Source organism: Sebastes fasciatus, chromosome 18 (assembly GCF_043250625.1).
Source record: "Sebastes fasciatus isolate fSebFas1 chromosome 18, fSebFas1.pri, whole genome shotgun sequence".
Taxonomy (NCBI): Eukaryota; Metazoa; Chordata; class Actinopteri; order Perciformes; family Sebastidae; genus Sebastes; species Sebastes fasciatus.
Genome location: NC_133812.1, coordinates 23,112,017 through 23,130,284, shown reverse-complemented (window position 1 = coordinate 23,130,284; position 18,268 = coordinate 23,112,017). Strand labels below are relative to the sequence as shown.

The following is an 18,268-nucleotide window of genomic DNA, read 5'->3' as shown; positions in this document are numbered from 1 at the left end:
CCTCCGGCCAAACATCCGTCTCTGCCGGTGACGTCTGGCCCTCGTGCATCAACAGCAGCTTTGTGCAGTAAAACTGGCTCCTTTGAATTGGCTTATTTCATGTGCCTGTACTTTAGGTTGCAGGTAGGTGATCCAGAGTCCTCTGGCTGTGACGTGCAGTGCTTTTAAGACCTCCTGTGTTGCTCTGTGAAAGGTCAAAGTTCCCGTGAACAAGCTGAGCAAGTGTCAAACAGCAGCAGCTGCTCGCAGCGCGACACGCCAGCATCGGCCGAGGCCAAGTCTCAGAGGGGGTCAGATAACTTAGAGGAGGAGGAGGAAGAGGAGGGTGGAGAGTCTTCTGTTGGATGTGTGTAAAAGCCAAGTGAGCCTTCACTTTATTGGGAAGTTAAGGTTTGACATGTTGCAGGCCACACAGCTGCTACGACCCAAACATTAGCCTTCAGTTCATGATGTTAACCTCTTTTCCGTGTTAAATCATCAGCTAAGTGCCGCCAGACGTTAATGAGTGTTGAATAATGCACGTTATGGCCTCTCTATTCATTATCGATTGATGGTTTAGTGTATAAATAATAGGAGAAATAAGTTCAGAGAGCTCAAGATATCATCATCAAACTGCTTGTTTTGTATAACCAAGAGTCCAATCCCCAAAAATAGTCATTTAAAAGAGAGAATTTATTAAAAAATATTCAATTTTTTCTTGATAAATGATGAACAATTAACAAACGATTACTCAAACGTTGAATTTTCTGTCTGTTTTACCAGTAATTCTGACAGTGGATATTGTCTGGTTAACTGGATGAGACCTGATGGCCTCTCACATGATGTTATCTCACACAATAATTAACAAATTAACACACTGTTGAGTGCACGGTCAGAGTATTTGTCGTTTTACTCGGTGTTAACAGGAACCACAACATTACCTACAATAACTAGATCACATGGAGGCACGATATTTATGTTTATATTCTAGCTCCTGTTTGTGAAAATGTCTCTGACGGTCCAATATAACACTGGGAGTGTTATCATAGCTACGGGTGAAACGCTTCTTATAGAAAGAGTGAGACACGCAGTCGTGTGCACCGATCAGTCTGCTGGTATGAGGTTTCTCCTTGTGGGCCTCAAGGTGTTTATAGGCTGCTGGTGACCAGTGACGGCTGGTCAACTGTTGACATTTTTATATTTCAACCAGAGTTAACACATAAACGCAGAAGCAGCCGATGTCGAAGAGAGACCCTACTGTATGTATCATATGAGTGATTGTAAATTCTTTACATAACTGTGAATCGACCATTGCTGGTGTGAAATTACATTTCATAAGCCCCTTTCCCGCTGGACAAAAAAACCCACTAACACCCAGTAACATCTGGCTTCTGTCTTTGGTTGGAAAGGTTACAATCAGCGTTTATTCCCAGGGGCTACTGATTCTGCACCCCTTTCCAGTGCAATGCTATGTGACGCATGTTTAACTGAATATATAATAAATGAAATCAACAGGGATTTGGACAGTTATTATAATTTATTAGCATACAAAACATACAATTAATCTGCTCTCCTCAAAGCCACCAGACTCCAGTCAGACAACAGTCATTTTACCTCGTTGATCGTCGTAAAACACACTTCATTCACTTGACAGAAACAAAATAAAACTCGTCAAAAAACTGAAAAACACTGTTCCAACAATCAGCAACTCTGGTTTGAGAGTTTGAAAGAGACTGAATAAGTAACAGACGTAACCACCGTAACATTTTCACTTCTTACTAACCCTGTTCTGGTGACGGCGAGCGCATCCGTGATGTTGAACGTAGCACCCAGAAAAACAAAAACAGAAGGTCCAGTGCAACAACACGGCATACTCGCAATGTTAAAGGCGTGTATCGCCTATTTTTAGCAATTTTTCCCGTGTTTAAAAAACCGGCATATATGCACTAATTCTGGTGGAAAAAGGGTATTAGTAGTCAAGTCAAGTCAAGTCAATTTTATTTGTATAGCCCAAAATCACAAATCACAAATTTGCCTCAGGGGGCTTTACAATCTGTACAGGTTACGACACCCTCTGTCCTTTACAGTGCGACCCTCTCATCGGATAAGGAAAAACTCAACCAAAAAAAAAAACTTTTAACAGGGAGAAAAAATTTAAGAAACCTCAGGAAGAGCAGCAGAGGAGGGATCCCTCCTCCAGGATAGACAGACGTGCAATAGATGTTATGTGTACAGAGTAACAACATAATGAAAATACAACATAGACAAGTATGATCTAGGCCAATGGTTCCCAACTTTTTTGGCTTGTGACCTCATAAAATGAAGCATTGTCTACCTGCAATCCCTCACCACTTATTGCCTGCCAGTTATGTCCAGTTAAACCAATTATTCATCTTGTTTTAAGGGAAATTTTCCAGTAAAATCATCCAGTAATTTGCCAGAAAAAAAGCAAAAAGAGGAAAGTTTGTGGAGCAGAAATGTTTTTTTTATGCAACCCCTTGTGTTGGAACCAGTGATCCAGGCTCCCATCAATATGAGTTTTGAGAGCTGATACTAGGGCTGGGTCCAGAGAGACAATTGCAATGTGTGAAAAACACAGGCCCTCCTTCAATTGAATGGGACCATTTAACATTTAATTATCAGGGTGCAAAAATGCAGGATTATCCAGCAAAAAGCTGTATTTCTACTGTTTACCTGAGGATTGTTGTGAAGAAGGATAAAATGATTGTTGCTGTTACTTTCTAGAGTGTTTCATGGTCATACCAACACCAGCATTCCTCCACCTCCAGTTGTTTTATTGATTCACAACCACTTTCTGTGTGTGTTCTTCTAATCCTGACATTTATAGATTGTAGTCATCGTTAGAAGACGTTACAACATGACAGCGTTTTCAAGTTAAGTTTGGCCTCAGAGTGAAACAGTCTCCAAAATTTAAACCGTTGTTTGAAACTAAAACTCTGAAATCAAAATGAGATTATTGAATTATTTTCTTTGGGGTCGCTGGTTCCTTGAGGCGGTCTGATACATTATCCTCACATAATTTTGTTGAACAATCAGATGAATAAAATGTGCAAAAATAGTTTAATTTCATTTTACAGAATCTTTTTTATTATTATTCTGTGGTCAAAGAGTAATTTCCATCATCCTCGGGGTGGGCTGGTGGTGGTTGAATGGCCAGAACACACAAAGGCCATTAAAAATCAAAATCAGCTCAGTGTTTATTTTTGTTGTAATTAGTGGAATTCAATCAGTGTTTTACCTCTTCGGCCAAAATGATGAGAGACTCATTTCATTTCATTTGAGTCGATCGCATCCTTGTGGTGTGGCGCCGACCCAGTCCTTCACATCCTTTTCCTGCGTTCGGCGTGAGCGGCATCTGAATTAGATTCAGTGCTTGAGAGGCTCTCTGTGTTTGGATCTGGGTCAGCTCAGCAGCACCGGTACTGTGGCCGTCATATTTACTAACTGGGACTCTGCCAGGGCACATGTACATACAGCCCTTAAACACACTCATAGTCCTCTATGTGAAGTCTGGAAGTCTTGGTGGTACTAACACCACTGGGTCAAAGCTTACACCCAGTGGTATGCGTTATCTGCCAAAAATCAGCTGCAAATATTTGTGCGTCTTATTATCACAGCAGACGAAGAAGCGAGCGGTTGCAGCCTCTCTGCTCCGCACAGACACACTCAGTGAGTCGTTGATTCTCCCGCTCACACCCTGCGACTGTTTGTGCAAACGTCTCTCTGCCCGCTGACAACCACAGGCCTGTCTCACAGATCTCCCCAGCAGCCCTCCTCCTCCTCCTCCTCCCTCCACGTTTGTTGACTTTACCCACTTTGTTTGGGAAGGAGGAAAAGAGAGCAGTGGGCCAGGGGGCCTCCAGAGAGACTGGACCCAGCCAAAGGCCTCAGTGAGGCAGCCTGAAGGCCGGCCTCTGTTCACCCTGAACCCTCGCCCTGACAGGAGACGTACTGACGGACGGTGGATAAAAGAGAAGAGATGGAATTTAATGGAAAAATGTTCATTTAACTTTCCAATAACGGACACAAATACTGTAACAGAGTAGCTTTTTCACCTCGATATGATGGACGTGTTGCAAACCGTTGCATAACTAAAATTTTTGTAGCCGTGTTTGTGTCCAGGTGATGAATTTAAGTCCAGTATTCACTCTCCTTTTAGCTCTGTTTTGGTCTCCACCAGCTGCTGAAGGAAGTATCTGGCTCTTTAGCTGCTCTTCAGCAGCTCCATGTACTTTTTGAGTGACTATTCTCACCTTCTAATTTAAGAAGTGCACTTTAGCCATACTGATTCTGATAACTGATGAAGCAGAGTCTCTTATTGTCTATATCAAGACACATCAGAGCGTATTATCGCTCTTATACCATGGCCATTTTTGTTTTTTGTTAAAGTAGTGTGCTTGCTATGGAAACTACCTTTATTGTTGTCATTTTTATAGTGCCTACATTTCACACTCAGAAATCAAACGCTATAATGGCAGAGGCCATATAAAACGCACTAAGTAGCAAATAGGAGGCGATTTTGGACACGGTCATGGTCACCACTCTGAGGAGCATTGCTTGGTTGTCAAGTCACAGTATCTGTTTCTCAGAGAGGTTTTCATTATCTTCCTCTTCAGTATCCTTTACACAAATTGTGATCAACATAAGAAATCTTACTTCTCAGTCACATGAAACCTCTTCTTTGTACTCTTTCCACCGCTGCCCAGTAACTTGTGTTGTGGATATGGCGACCCAGCGAATGTACACTTCAACACAACAGCAGCCTGGTTTCCATTCACATATTTATTTTTATGCACATTTTGAAGTAGACTATCACATTAGAAAAACTGTATGGAAATAACGAAATACAATAAAACTTCCTCAACTGTGGGAAAAAAAAAGTTTTTACGCTCATTTTAAGTGATTTTTGCCTTTGTTGAAAAAGAGTTGATGCACTAAATGTGTTATGGAATCGCCTTTGCCGAATAAATTGACGTAGCAAACATTCAACTGACTGATCCGCTGTGTCGTCGGCATCTTCTCGGATATTCCCATAACGTGCGAATGCTTGTCTTCGTCTCCAGACAGCATGAAATATGACCAATATTAGCTGACATAAAAGAAAAATGTAAACTTTCCCAATTAAAACAAACAGATATATATGATATTATCAAAGATGACACTGTGGTAGACAGCAAGGAAGGCAGCCACACACGGATGACTGCACCAATTGTGCAACTGTTCGGTTTCTCTTTCTATTAAAGTCAAATGTAACTGCATCAGAGTTGAAAGATGCAATAAGCACATTTAAATTCTACACATTTTTCTTCTTCCCCAGCACTGATCCTTCATTGTATCCAGTCCAGTGTTTGGCTCTGTCACGTTTGTTTTTTTACTCTCTCTCCACGCTGACCACCTCCAAAGTCTGTTTTCAGAGCTGCAGGGGTTGAGTGCACATGTGACATATACACACTAACACACACTGGAGGGGTCTGTTTTCTGGAGGTGTAAATTAGGAGAGTGCAGATGAGTGAAGCGACCGGTCTTTGGTGTGTATGTATGTTGTTAGTCGGCATTATTCGGCAGCTTACTGCACCCTGGTGTAAAGTCGTCTCCTATGGCTTTTATCATGAACACAAACAGTAAGTGTGCACGTAAATACACACTTCTTTAACAGAGTTCATACACACATCACAGTGCTGGGCGTGATACTATGTTATCCAAAGCTGTTTACAATAAACCTGCACAGTTGTACGTTACATTTTACATGGTAATGACGGCTGTGGCGTCTTCACGCAGTGAGGTATGCAGTCGCAGAACTGGAGACGCTGTCTGTCTGGATAATGATTTCTGTAAAGTGAAACAAAACCTCTCTCCTGCTTTGTATCTGAATCCATCTAAAGCAGGAAACACTAAAGAATTTCCACCTGTAGCCAAACATAAAAACATTTTTGTGATTTTTTCTCACATTTCCTTTCTGATATCTCATGTGCAGATGTGAAAAACAACTGGATGAAACCTCAGATGCCATCATTATGCTCCCCTCCGATCGGGCTTCATGTAAACACACAAAGCCCTCAAACATTTACAGCCGTGGTCCTTTAATAGCCATGTTATGGTGTCCTTTGACTGTCTCACTGCGTTGGCGCAAGAGGAAGCTCTTCCCCACTGAGTTTGGAAGGCCGTCAGCACCCCAGGGAGATCTGGACCAGCCAGACTCTCTGTTATCAGTCAGTCTCCGCTCCATAGACGAGACCGTCCTCCACCAAACAGGAAATCTGTCAACACTCAGAGAGGAGGAGAGAGCAAACACAGTAATAAAAACAGTAATAAAACAGAAATAGAAGCAAAGAGGAGAATGCTTCGTCTGCTTTAGCAGCGACCGGGAGCAACAGTTACCGAACCGGGTATAAGTCAGACTTTTACTCTTCAGAAACCATATGGATGACATCACGGAGACTACATCCATATTTTTGACAGTCTATGGTGTCGTCTCAGGTCACTAGCTGCTAGCTGTCTGCTTTGCTGCATCACCCGGGCCCGCCTCAGCTCCAACGATGATCCACCTCTTTGACCATTTTTGGATTAGTCGGGAGTTAAGCTGTGTCGTCGATGCCAAGATAGCAACCTCTGGAGTCACACACTCTGAGCTTCACAACAGCTCTTCAGAAACCTATGAGTGACGTCACGGAGACTGCGTCCATATTTCATACAGTCTATGGTATTTAGGCGTATATGAAAATAGCGTCCGGTTGCAGTACTATGTGTGTGTGTCTTTGTTTGTTTGTTGTCGCTACAGAGAGTCACAGATGCAGGTATGACAGGCCAGTTCTCCTCCTCCATCCTCAGCACAGCTCTGCTCTGTCAGGAGGCCAAACTCTAAAACCGCAGCCTCATTAAAACGTTGCATAAGAGCTCAACAGATGCTCAGTGTGACAGTCCTTCTACCCAGCTCTGCTGCTCCTCTAATAGACACTGATGGATTCCCTGGAACGGCCCGATCCCCTCATGATCGAGCACATGTGGGGAATTCACCTAAAACCTGCTGCGTCAACTACGTCTCCAGGTTTTCCACTCAGCTGAATACATGTGAACAAATCTGCACTTTAAATACCTGGGGATTACAATATCTTTAGTGTATACCCGACATCATTATCAGATGGAGTGCCAAAAGATACCTGATACTGAGCAGCTGAGGTGTGTCCAGCTCTGTCTGCCACATTTAAGCATCGAGCAGCAGCTGGAGATAACATCCCAGTCTGCAGCAAGAGAAGGTGGTACAGGTACAGAGGAATGGTGGGAGCTCACTTGGTTTGCTCACCTGCAGATGGAACCAAATAACTTGGATGTGGCCTACACCTTCATTTAAACCCTGTGTAAATAACAAGCCAAAATAAAGCTGGAGGTTGTTTGAAGACACCACCCGCATTATTTTGTTAAATGAAGCTCAGAATAGATTTCTTATATCAAAACAGTTTCTACAGCTGTTTTAATAACGTTGCAAACCACCAAAGCTGAGATGTGAAGCTGCTCTTTGTCTAATGGCCACTTGATGCTGGTTCCAAGAAAATCAGACTGTACTGAAGTCAAGAGAAAATGTGCACCTTGGGAAAAATAAGCTCTTTCTGTTAATTTCACTTCAACTAGAAGAGGCTTCGTCACATGAATATAAGATGGTTTTTGGACCATGTGACAGAGGCTGGTGCAGATCCTAGCAGAGCGCTCTGCAGGACGGCGTCTGAGCCTTCCTGGTGACGAGTCTTGGGCCGTCTGGTGGAAGGTAGAGTTGGAGTGGCGGTGGGAAAAAGGGCGAGTTTTTTTCTTCCAAAAAATTTGCACAGAATTTGCATTCTTATGAATGCTTGCACACCCCTGCAGAACATTTGTGCGGGGAAAACATTTTTGGACGGACCTTGACTTTTCCGCCTGTGGAATTTTATGTTTGACTGTAATTCTGCATAATAATTAGTCATGTGCTTCTGTTTGTTGCACAGAGAGCGTGTTTTTTTGGAGTAATGGGCCTTGGAACATTGGCGTTTGTTTTGGAGGTAACGGACTGTTGGACAAATGGGCTTTTTTCAGGTCCAATGGGACATTTTTGGACTATTGGTGTTTCAGGATGACAATGGGCCGTCCCCTTCTCAACATAATGTACGACAAACACTACTACCTCAAACAACCAAATAAAGGACAACATATGGCTTGAGATCGCCCAGCAGCTGGGACACGATGAACATAGTAATGTTGCTGATATGCACTTGCTAACTTTATATATTGGTTACGGAACGGGGCCAGCCACATCAGCTAATGTTTGTGTTAGCATCACATTTGGGGGTCTGATTAGTTCATGTATTGTGTAGTTAACGTTAGACATTCTCTGTCTGGACTGGTTTTTGTTGTGTGAAGTGGACACGGCACTATTTAGGAGGAAACTCATTGGGCCTCGTTGACGAAAATGGAACACGGCAACGTGGATAATTCGCACCGGAAGCAGTGTGTATAGCATGTGGATTTTCCACATTCCCGAATCGCATTTTCACATTACACTGGTGAGAAACAGATTTAAATCACAAAAGCACAACTTACACTGATTGCGTAGGAGGCACCCAAGCCAAATGTGAGAAAATGTATTTGATACGTATCATAAAAACAGCAACGGAAGGCCTCTGCTGTAAACACTCTTCCACTATGCATTGCAGTGTGAATGACCAGAGCTTGTGACACATGTGTCCAAGTGAGCATCCATGTGCGCTGCATGTGCCTCTCTGCACCGAGCACAGGTGGATAATGTTCATTCTTGGAAGGATATAGCTGTGATTGCCAGAGCAGGAAAGGTAGATTTGACAACAAGGTCACCAGACGGCCCTTTTCTCTGAGGAGACCAAGTCCAGCTTGAGAATAAGAAGTATGCGGAGCCCCCCCCCCCCTGTTCCTGCAGCCCTGGAGCATATCTGGTGGTAAAGGGGGTGGTGACGGGGTATGTGAGGGAGTATCGGACCATAGCTGGCTGAGCGGTTCAGACAGAGAGGGGCATTGTATGAGTGGACTCGCACACACCACCCGACACCCTCCTGCTCCCCCTCGTACTGTACCTCGACGTCTGGCTTCTCTTCATTACACAAGATAACATTAATTCAATATTAAATAAACGTGGAAATGAGGCCTCGTTTGAAGCTGCTTTCCTCCATATTGAACCCCGTCTCTTCCACACACCTCCCTGCATCCCGTCTTTAACTTTACGCTTGCATCCGTCTCACTGTGAGTCCGTCTGTATCGCCTTAACTCACCCTCCGCCGCCTCCTCCGTTTAGATAAACAGCTGCTTCCCCAGACCGCTGACCTGACTGGGGGACACTCTGCTTTAACTGTAACCGATCACTTTAATTGGTTCTGGAAAGATTTCCTTTCCTGTTTTGGAACACCTGAGCGGCGAGAGAGCGAGCCACGGTTCAGACGGACTCCCGAGCACTTTATTTGTTCGTTTCCATCAGGGAGCCATCACCGAATTTTGGACAGTTAAACTCTGATCCTTGTAAATTCAATATTTAGAAGTTACGCAGCCTTTTACAACTCTTGGGATTAGACGCAGAGAGTCTCGCCTGCAGATTTTATATCCAGAAGCCGCGCTGCCAGATGATGCAAGATGGCGACAAACTCGTCTGCCTTGATCCCGACAGGATTACATCACCTTGCCTGGCGAATGTGCGGACCAGCTCGTGATGCTGCTCGGGGAATCAAAAAAGCCGCTTTTTTAAAAAAACGCATTGCAAAGCTCTGAGCCAGGAGTTTGGCTTTCCTGGTAATAGTCATTTTAATTCAACCAATATTGAAATTATCACAGCTCGGGCTGTTTTCCACAACAGCTGTTAGTTGAAAAAGCCACCGTCACTTGCATCTGGAGGTCTGGGTATAAAAACAAAAATTCAATAAAAAAAAAAAATAGCTTCAACAGAAACCAAACACACGTGTGCAGAGTTGCATGATATTTCTTTCCTTTATGCAAATGACAAATATTTTCCAACCTGTCAAATGTGCCGAGCTTCTGGCAGATATGATTGAAAAACAAGATGTTTATTGTGCAATTGCATAAATAGGTCAAGAACTATGAATGACCTCTATCTTCTAATCAGTTTGCTTTCTCTCTCTCTCTCTCTCTCTCTCTCTCTCTCTCTCTCTCTCTCTCTCTCTCTCTCTCGCACATCACTCTTATTTTTCTCCGTTTTATTATCCTTTTTTCCAAAAAGAGCTTTTTATTCAAGAAAGAAAACAAAAATGATCAAAACCACATTTGATCTTGGAGACAGAAGAGGTCTGACTTTAGTTTTGTAAGAAAAATAAAAAGTAATTACTGCAGTGAGGTTGCAAAAAGTGAGAAATTCACTCAATAATCCAAGAATAATTTTAGCCCAACATCTTAAATCCCTCTGTAGAAAAAGATTTATAGATTTAATAACCACCAAATTACATAAATCTAATAAAGTTTATATAATGACTGTGAATGCACCGACTATACATAGAACTACTGATCTATATTCATCCTTTTTGGGGTGTTTCTGTCAACATTGTGGCCTGACCACCATGACTCAGCCCGGACAGTCGCTGCTCACATTTCCTGGTGAAAAACGGACTGTGAATATCTTCTGTAAACTCTCTCTGGAGTCGATGGGGTGAAAAGACGTCAGATGTTCCACAATATTCTCTTTCTACATTTTTTTTTTTTTCTCCAGTGTGCCCTCTCTCCGACTGAAACAAGCTGCAGGATTCAGAGAGGAGGAATGCTGATTCCTTCCCAGCAGCCTCTCTGATGCCGATACCATTTGCATAAGACAATATTTGAATCACAAATATCAAATGAGGCATATGAATGCTATTTGCTAATTCAGCATAAATCGCCTCCGGTATTAATTTATAACCCAACTTGGCTTTAGGAAGTCGCTTGAATTAATTCAGTTTAGTAGAAGAGTTGTGTGTTATGTGTGGTCAAAAGAGGGGGTGAAAAAAAAACGACTGCAGGTGTGCGGACATTTTTGATTGATACGTGTGAAACAAAATTTGACTGCTATAAAGTAAGTAAAAAAATATGGATACTGAAGGCTGCTTCTAGTGCAAATGACACAAAAATAACATATTCACCATAATGGAACAAGTTAGTGTAAATTATATTTTGCACTCGCAGCTTACAGCTCTGGATGAATCGCTTCTGAATAGGGTCCTGCAAGCCGAGGCGGATGATACTAAATGCTTTCAAATGTTTTTATTCGGAAGCATGTCCAGGTCAGTAATACAGACTTCTGTGAAGTTGACATCATGCCTCATTTCAAATATTTAACAACAAAAGTCAAACTAGCAACACAAAAAAAGAGACAAGGAAACACACAAAAAAATATATAATAAAAATAAAAAAATAAACCCACATACAACGCCCAAAGGCATACAAATAATAATAATAATAATAATAATAATAATAATAATAATAATAATAATAAATAATAATTTAAAATATATATATATATATATATATATATATATATATCTGTAGCTTTACCTTTGAGTATTGCAAAACTTTTGTAAAATATTAAACTGTAATACAGACAGCATGTTTGTCTCTTTGTTCCTAAACCAGCATTGTGAACAATGACAAAATAATTTCTGTAGATGCTTTTTCATCTTTATGAATGGCTGCAGTCACTGAAGAGTTGTGTAAACCACTAAACAAGAATGTTTACACAAGAAAACCCCTTAAAAAGCATCATGCCTGTGTGTCATCCAGGAGGTTCAAGTGTCTCTTTGATGAGTCGGTTGTGCAACTTTCACCGACGCAGGTTTAATCTCCGATAGAAGGTAAACAGCGAAAGCTGGCAAATAAGGCGAAGCTTTGAGTTGATTGAGGCCCAGACAGAGAAGATTAGACCTGCAGACAGAGAGAGAGACGAGGGGAGATGTCCTCTCTAGAGGCCTCTTCAGTATCGCAGGGGCCCCGGGATCCTTCATGTGCTCCATATGAGGATCAGTCAATGTTTGGCTGAGAGGGTAACATGCTACTTTTAAACACAGCCAGCTAAATGAGTTTTAGTATAGAGTGTAATAGTGTACGAAGGGGAAACTCTACTAAAAACAACCTTAGTTAAACAGGATCCTGACCGACTTTACTGTCTTTCAGAGGCTGTAGCGGGCTCAGTGTTAAAGCTGGAGTGAAGGTACCGGTGTCATATGAAACTAGAAAACCTGAGGAATCCATCAGTACCATGTTATGTTAGCTTGTTGGGAAGGAGGCTAAATTTTGGTGAGGGAAAACTGGCATGGGCATTTTCAAAGACCTCTGACCTCAAGATATGTGAATGAAAATGGGTTCTATGGGTACCCACGAGTCTTCCCTTTACAGACATGTCCACTTTATGATAATCACATGCAATTTGGGGCAAAACTCATACAGATTTTTGCATGCAGTATAGATGTGTTATTTTCTCCTATTCTAAAAATGGTGTATTTGAATATTTCTCCATACTGGGTCCCTAAATAGTCTTAGAATTACCTAAATTGGGTATCACTGAAACTTACCCTCACTGTATAAAATGCCCTGTGGTGACCTCTAGGATAATCACAGCCTCATGAAACTCTACAACCACAAACTAGAGACCTAGAGCATTCAGAGGATGGATGGCTTTCCTAGCTAGATTGACAATAAGGGGGTTTCTGAGCAGTTTACACAACACAAGTGCTCGCCACCAAACACCAATAAATGCAACTCTTGCAGCATCTCTCTATGGTGTTCCTCAAGGTTCCATACACAAGTGTTTATTTAACGTGTCTCCATGACTTCATCCATCCATCCTTTGTGTAAAAACTAACTATCGTCCACCATGTCTGTTTACACTGAAGTCACGTTTGATCGCGAGATGTTTTGCAAGGAGTCGTGACTCTTGTTGTTCATGAATGGAATCTGTTAGTGTGTGGTGTGCTCTTTTGGCCAAATCGTTGCTCTCCACACACTATAGGAACAAACTCTGTAACATAACACGTCATTACAGGTGGGGTCTCTCGCATTTTCTGTTAAGAATTGAAAAATCTGTTAGTGTGGGCCAGCCTTAAGTCGACTTGCAACAACTCTGAGATGTGGGCGGTGATGGAGAACCAGTATAGCTCCCAGTTTGTGTTGGGAAACACACTTCACTACGCGCTGCAGACCTTGAGTTCCTCAGCTGCCAGGTGGCTTCACATTTCCAGCATCACATGGCCTCCGTGCCATCCCCGTCGTCAGTTACATCACGTTTAATCATCAAAAAGGTCGACCTTTCATCGGCTCCTGGTCATGAGTTGATAACATGTACAGTGTATGCCACATTCCTCTGGGCCTTACCTGGGTAATGTGATCCCTGGACTCCAAAGATCTCCATGAATGTCACTGATTAAGTCATGTGTGTTTTCAACCCACAGGGGCGACAGTAACATGAGATCTGCGACTCACTCTCAGCCCGTTCTCCAGTATGTTAGGAGCTTATTATCAGCAGAACGCCGTCGTCTTTATGAGCGGGAACGTAACTGTTGGGCTGTAGCGCAGATGTTAATATGCAGTTTGTCTGATTTGAGTGACAACTTTGGTCTTGTATGTGCATGTGTTTCTCTTTGCACGTGTGCAAGTCTGTAGCATCTGGTGGAGGCAACAATAAGGAACTGTCAGCGTGCACAATCATACTGTCAGTCAATCTTAGGCCGGTTAATTATAATTACTGTAATTAAGGGATGGACTAAGGGTGGATGATTGCGCACGGAGGAATTTGGAGGCTGTAAACAAGCTGTAAACGTGTTTACTGGTGACTAAATATCACGTTACAGGTGTAACATTGCTGGAACGGATCCATCCAAGTTTAGCATTTAAATAATTAAACTGAAGTCCGCTGAGTCGTTGATTGACAGTAAGTAGAATGAGTCTCTTTTCACGGCACATTTTCACGCTACATGTTCCAGGAAAACTCTCTCACTGAAACCACAATCAACTATATATAGATTTCATAGCAAAATTAATTACCAGATTGTTGAAACAAACCACAAAATGTTCCAGCAGGCTGCAAAAAACGTTGTTACTAATCACATTCAGTATTATTTGATGACAGCCTGTAAACCACATCAGAGCAGGAGCTGCAGCCTCTCAACAAGCCCACGGCTGGACGTCCATTCTTCTCATAACTTGGTAATTCACGGCATTAACGTACGGATTCCAACAGGGGGGACGGGATGGTGGTGTGGGGGTCCAGAGGGCAGGAATTTGCTGGTGTTTAAGTCTCATGACCTGAGATACTCTTGCAATAATAACAGAGTGAACGGCTTAGCGGCTAATCAGAGCCAGCAGGAATGTAGGACAGCTAAAGTGTGGGCAGGCCCGTAATTATATTTTACTTCAAGATGGAGGCAGCGGTGATGTAGACGATGATGGCTCATTTATCTATTCTTCTTCATCATCGAGATCAAAGCTGTGTGTTTATATAGTGTAATCACTTTCTGTTATTACAACCATATTTTCTACTAGTTAAAGGGACTGTTTTTAACTTCTTACACGTATAAATCAACCGGGTCGGTGTCCCATGCGCGCTCGCATGTGGCTACGCTGTTCAGACAAGACTCAACTCAAACTAAACGGAAGCACCAAAACCGCAAAGTTATATCTAGTGAAGCCCGTCTGTTAAACAGTGTTGGCCGCGGTTGGAGGACGCGGGGGAGACCGTAGCTTTGGTCTCCAGGACCGCAGTCTCTGCTCCTCTGCCTGCTTGCCTTCACTCAGCTCGCTCCACTTCACGTGCATGTGTGCACACTCCACACTGCAGAAGAGTTAGTTTAGCTCTGAGAATATCTAGTGAACAGTGGACGTTTGTGCAGAAATAACTGCTCCAGCTCCTCCAGACCAACAGAGGTTTTCCGTGTCTTCTGAAGTGACGGGGCTCCGCAGCGAGAAACGTTATCATCTCCGACCAAAACTCCGGTGTCTCCCCTGTTCCCTCCGGTCGCGGTCGGGAGGCTGAAGCAGGAAAAGCCAACACTAGGACACTAGGATCAGCATTGATTCATGGAGAGACCTTTGTCTGGTCAGCTAACATTACTGCCAAGCAGCTGAAATATAGAGTGATATTGTGCTTTTAGCTGACGTGTGTCTCCTCACTGTTTTGAGTGATGCTCGTTCATGTCTATTTAGAGCGAGCACAAGCACGAGCCCGATGCTGACTTTCGTTGACTTTACGGCCACAGGTGTCGCTGTTAACAAGCATTTCTGATTCTTACAAACAGTCCCTTTAATGGTGAATTCTGAGTGAGATGATGAACACATAAAAGAGGAGGCATTAAATCTCTAGATTACAGCACGGTTTCCCTGCAGGCATCTTGCCCATGATTGTTCTTCTTTGTGACAACGTGTGATTTGTTGCATGGAGCGCCACTTTAACAGGGACCTCATACCAGAGGTGTGGACTGGAGTCAGACTGGAGTCACAAATTTGACGACTTTAGACTCAACTTGACAAAATAAAAATAAAAAAAGCCTTGCAACTCAACATGGACTTTAACACCAGTGACTTTTGACTTGAAAGTACTTATACCTTTCCCCAAACCCAAAGATTACATATACACTAGTCACTAGTCTCGCTTAGCCAGAGCTATCTCCACAGCGCTGTATCCGAAAAGTCTGGCTCCACACATTATCATTCTGGTATAGAGGAAAAAACACTCTGGCTTGTTTATATTTCCTTAAACCAATCACAATGGTGTTGGGTGGCGCTGAGCACAGGATGCAGCGATGGTGCCTTTGCAAAACAGATAGAAGGGGAGGAGATTGGCATGTGATATACGAGGCCAATGACAGATTTATACCCATAGTCTTCATCCGGTGAGTCAGACTTCATATTGACCAACCAGTGAGGATGACCCTTCTACAAACACTCATACTGAGAAACCCACACAGGTGGTTTGTGTCCCTCCTCTGGTTTCTGGTGCTGAGAGATTCACTGGTGCAACAGTTCAAAGTGTCACATGTTTGTTATTCTATACTGGTCACCAACAGTGTGAAAACATTTCCCAGTAACTGACACATCTTTTTGTCTTTAGCCATCAGGACTGGGGGTCTTTCCATTGGACAATTAACCTTGGGAAACAAAAGAAATCTAGCTTTCTGGGCCTTTTATCACTCAACATAGTTTATGTGGTCGTCACAAACAGCCTGAAATGACAATTTTTATCATCAGAATTTGATTGATTCAGTCCAATTATATATGGGAAGTCCTTAAAAGTTGTTTGATTACTTTATTGTATCCCATTCACGAATGCAGGGAGCCAACCGGAAGTCAGCCGCCTCGGCCGGAGGAAGCCCACAGAGGCATTTTTTCACCTTATAAATCCCTGTACAGTGACATCTGTCTGGCAGGATCACGTGATTGTGTTGTCTGTTTCCTCATCAAGAGGACGATCCAGTAGAAACTGGGCATTCTGCGTATAAAGAATGAGCGTTTAAAGGAGCAGCCAGGTGCTTTCACTACCTCGGCCTGGCTTTCTCTGAGCGACCTTTCCACCCCGTGGGACAGCAGCTCGGCATGCTGCAGAGAACGTGATCGGCGAGTGTGTTTTTTTCTCCTTCACATGGCCATGTGTTGATGTGCAGAGTGTTATTCCAGCAGCACAGAGAGAGCCACAGGCGGGTTTCTCACATCTGCTCAGCATGTTGTTGTGTGTTGAGTTCAGGCTGTCCTCAGACCAGTAGCTGTTGGTGCACAGGAGCAGACCAGTGTGACCTGGTCAGCTCAGAGAGGACACACATGTCTCGACACACACGTGTTTACATCTTCTATTTTTCATCCGCTCTGGCTCGACACGCAATGATCCGACAGCAGTGAAGCTGCAGTCTGTTCCTGATGTTTCCGTGTGGCTCATCGACAGAGCTGTTTAGTTCTGCATGGGAAGTTGTATTCCCCTCTCCCTTCAGCTGTTTACTCCCTTTATCTCGGCCTTTTGCTTCAAATTGTAGTCAGATATTTTTTGGTTAAGTGGTTCGTGATTCATGCGCTCTCCAGGTTTGTCCAATTACTCCTCATTGAGAATTGAAGGGTGAGTGAGAGAGCAGTGGAAATATTGTTATAGTCCAGCTGTGGTACGGCGGTAAGAGAGCACAGCGGCGAGGAGGAGGAGGAGGAGGAGGAGGAGGCGGAGGAGGAGGAGGAGGAGGAGGAGGAGGAGGAGGAGGAGGCGGAGGAGGAGGAGGAGGAGGAGGAGGAGGAAGCAGGATGCTAGAATGTTTGTGCGTCCTCATCCATCAAACCAATTTGGAGCCTCTAATGACACACAGATCAGATGCAGAAGGTTGAGTTTAGTGCAGTGGATGTTATTGACAGGTGCTCATTTTAATGGGACACATGTTTCTAACCTGGAATGCTTTCTTTTTCTTTTAGGTTGCTTTGGTTAGATCTACGGCCGAAACAATTAATCGATTTTAATCGGTTTAACCAGGAGAAAATAATCAATTAATCATAAGTAGTTTAGCGTGGAGGAAAAATTCTCATGCTTTTTTACTCATTTTAGACTTAGCAATTCATCCATTATCTGTAACCGCTTATCCTACTCAGGTGGGGGGGGGGCTGGAGCCGATCCCAGCTCACATTGGGTGAAGGCGTGGTACACCCTGGACAGGTCGCCAGACTATCACAGGGCTGACACACGCTCACTCTCACATCTACGGGCAATTTAGAGTCAACTATTAACCTAACCTGCATGTCTTTGGACTGTGGGAGGAAACCTGAGAACCCGGAGAAAACCCACGCTTACACGGGGAGAACATGCAAACTCCCCACAGAAGTGCCCCAAGCTGGATTTGAACCTTCAACCCTCTTGCTGTGAGGCGGCAGTGCTAGACTTAACAATGAATTGATTAATTGCGAAAAATGTGCCTCAAAATTATCAGTGACAAAAAGGCTGTAAAAATGAAAAAAAATGATAAAAAATGAGGTATGTGCTGTTATGAGCTCCTTAAAAAGTTGTTAAGACTAACGTGTTAACAAACAATTATGTTACCCACTTGCTAGATTGCTAAATCGTTAACCTCTGTGGCTTCTAGACGCCGACAGTAACGTTAATATAGCCGTTGCTTAGCAGCGATGTTCTCACAACTTGAACGCCAAGCATATTGTGTACACGACTTCCCATGTTGTAAACAGGAGCTCGCAAGTTTCATTTGAAGGCACCATTAGAACGTGTTGCTTTTCAGTTTCACTTTCACTTTTACAACGTAGTAGGCGTAGTAGGCCCCTAATGACCCACATC

General features: G+C 43.2%; 1 long non-coding RNA gene across 1 annotated transcript in view; it reads left to right on the top strand.

Annotated features, from left to right (window-relative positions):
* LOC141756488 (uncharacterized) overlaps window positions 1–18,268 on the top strand; it is a 181,940-nt gene that overhangs the window by 151,272 nt on the left and 12,400 nt on the right. The gene's annotated exons all lie outside the window — the stretch shown is intronic.